We start from the raw sequence: 3,219 nt of genomic DNA, 5'->3' as shown, positions 1-3,219 counted from the left end.
GGGAAAGAGGGAAAGAAAAGGAAAGGAGGGAAAGATGGCAAAGAGATGGAGGGAGGGAGGGAGGGAGGCTCTCCGTCCACCCCCCATCAAGCCCCTGCCACCCCCATGGATTCCTTACCGCTTCAGCGGGGGCCGGGGAAGCTGGCAGCGGGGCTCTCCAGCCTCCCCCGAGCCGCAGCCCTTCTGCAAAGGCCCGGGGAACATGGCAGCGGAGCTCTCCAGCCTCCCCTGAGCCACAGCAGTTCTGCGTGGGCTCGGGGGGATGCGGCAGGGCCCTCCGGCCTCCCCCAAGCCGCAGTGCTTCTGTGCGGGCCCGAGGGACGTGGCAGTGGGGCTTTCCGGACTCCCCTGAGCCACAGCGTTTTTGGCGCGGGGAGCTAGGGGCGGGGCTTGCCGATGCCACCATTTGCGTGGGCTCCTGGGCTGCCAGAGCAGCATTCTGGCGCGCTCTGGCTCCAAAAGACCCCTGAGTGTAGGTAGCTTCTTATGTAAACAAATGCAAATCTTAATATATATGCTTATATTCAATGAGAGTGATTCTGAACAGGTCTACTTAGAATCTTATTCAGGTCTTTCCAAAAGAGTTTACTCCCAGCAAAGGGTTCTCAGGAGTGCAATGCCATTATATAAAACAGCTAATATTACAGAGGGAGTCTTTAAATGATGGCAGTAAAATAACAAAGGATTACCTGAGTTGGCTTACTTCTTCACTTAATAGCTTAGATGGGATCTAGACCAGATATGTTTTCTCCAAATCCTTTGTTCAAGGCAACTCAGAGAATCAAAGATAATGCATGATTTCCAAGCATCCCGTAGCTGGGGCAACTTCTACGCACTCTTGTATTTCCTCAGCAGGCATCGGATAGATACATTTTGTCCTAAATCCTGGTTCTACCTGTTTTTAATAGCTCCTACATGGGTAACCAAATCCAGCCTCCATACTTCTAGAACCATAGTCCAAGAATAGCCATATGAGTTTTTAGTAACCTCAAATGCAGAACTAAGGTAATCATATACTTTTCATTGATAAATGACAATAGGAAAAGGAAGTTTAAGCATTATCTACAACCTTAGGACCTAATTAGGAAAAAGGTCTAACTAAGCTCCTAATTATTCAGGAAAGCATAGACATAGAGTCCATTTGGGAGTGATTGACTGGTAGAGAGAAGGTTTCTGGTGTTCCCAAATGGAATTTTAACTTGATGTAGATTTTCCGGGTTGTCTGGCCGTGGACTTGGCATTGTAGGACCTGACGTTTCGCCAGTAGCTGTGACTGGCATTCTCAGAGGTATAACACAGAAAGAAATTCTAATCTTATCTGTAGTGCTATTGTCAGATGTAGAGCCTTTTGTGTTTTTCAGGACTGAAAACCATGCCCTATTTATTTTTAAACTCTCTTCTTTCCTGTTGAAATTGTGTTTATGGTTATGAATTTCAATGGCTTCCTTGTGTAATCTGACATAGTAATTGGATGTGTTGTCCAGCTTTTCAGTGCCTTGGAACAAAATACTGTGTCCTGTTTGGGTTAGGCTATATTCAGCCACTGCTTATTTTTCGGGTTGGCCAAGTCTGCAGTGTCTTTCATGTTCTTTTATTCTTGTCTAAATGCTATGCTGTGTGGTTTTAAAAATAAATTAAAAAATAAATAGGGCATGGTTTCCTGTCCTGAAAACACAAAAGGCTCTACATCTGACAATAGTACTACAGATAAGATTAGAATTTCAACAGCTAATCCACATGCAAAAGAACCTCCTCAAAAAACAGGAAACCTCTTTTTTATTTTATTTTTAACTTTTAACTAAAAATTAAAAAAAAGGAAACAGGAAACCTCCTCAGGAAACAATCCATATGCAAAAGAACCTTCTCAAGAAACAGCCAATCCATATACAAAAGCACAGGAAAGCTCCTCCATTAGCATGTTTCACAGCCTGGGGAACTCCTACATGATAATGACTCAGCCCTACCCCACCTTCCTGAGTAGATATAAATTACCTGCCTACCATTTTTCTTCTTACCTTGACACAGAGAGTACTCCGTTTTTCTGTGTTATACCCAGGGGTCATTTGGGGGGGGACGCCATCCCCCCGGGTGAGGTGCGGGAGGGCGGGGCCTGGAGCTCCCTGCTGGTGCCCGCTGGAGGTCGCCGCCGGCTGTGGGGAGGACACACTTCCGGTGATGTCAGGGGGTGTGGCATATGCTAATGAGTTATGCTAATGAGTCCCCCTGGCTCTTTTTCTACGAAATGACCCCTGGTTATACCTCTGAGGATGCCAGTCACAGCAACTGGTGAAACATCAGGTCCTACAATGCCAAGACCACGGCCAGACAACCCGGAAAATTTACAACAGCTCATTAACTCCGGCCGTGAAAGCCTTCAACAGGAATTTTAACTATTGGCAAGTTTATAGAGTCAAGCTGGCCAGATATTAAGAAGCATAGTCAGCATAGGTTAAAATTTATCATAAAAGTGCTTCTGTTCTCTGTCTTGTTCAAAACAGAACTTTTTGCTTCTCCCATTCAAGAATGCATAAGCTTCTAAGGGGTGCTGGTGGCTTGCACATTTTCTGGGGAGGGGTGTGTGTGAAAGCTTTGTTATAGATGGGACAGAGATAGAGAGGAACTGGAAGTGTAACTATAACTATATATATATATAGTTATGCAAATATGGCTATTTAACAGACTGGAGAAGGATGCAAAGTACTTCCATTGAACAACAGACCAGTACCAAGTACAACGTCAGACAGATTGGTACTTTGGAAACAAGATGAGCTTTATCAAGTTGATTAGCCCTTGAAAGAGGGAACTGATGAGTAATAGCTCAGTATCTTGTACAATAGCAAATTAGGCTACATCTCTGTCTCTTTAAATAAAAAATAATGTGGTACAGTGTTGGAATCAAAACAAATAAACAAAATAACAGCTCTGAAAATCGTATCCTAGTGAAAATTGCAGATCGACTTTTTGTGAAGAAGTGTTCCAAACATATGATTTCACATTTTGGTGAGGCAGGAATAACTTTGGCAATAATAGAGAAGGTTCTATACATACTTAATTTCTACAAGTATTGATGGATATCAGCATGCTGAGAATGAATTTTTGTCATTTTTCCGAAAACCCATTTGCAAAAAAGATAGTGTTGGTTCACAAGGTACAGTGCTCTCTCTTAGGGTGCGTTCAGACGCGCCGTTTGATCTGGTGTTGTGACGGTTCAGAAACGGA

General features: G+C 43.8%; 1 protein-coding gene across 1 annotated transcript in view; it reads left to right on the top strand.

Moving 5' to 3' along the window:
* Positions 1–3,219, top strand: part of RNGTT (RNA guanylyltransferase and 5'-phosphatase) — a 270,839-nt gene that overhangs the window by 246,326 nt on the left and 21,294 nt on the right. The window lies entirely within an intron of this gene.

This window comes from Gekko japonicus, unplaced genomic scaffold, assembly GCF_001447785.1.
Source record: "Gekko japonicus isolate JY-2015 unplaced genomic scaffold, Gekko_japonicus_V1.1 scaffold760, whole genome shotgun sequence".
Lineage (NCBI taxonomy): Eukaryota > Metazoa > Chordata > Lepidosauria > Squamata > Gekkonidae > Gekko > Gekko japonicus.
This window is presented reverse-complemented; position numbering and strand designations above follow the sequence as displayed.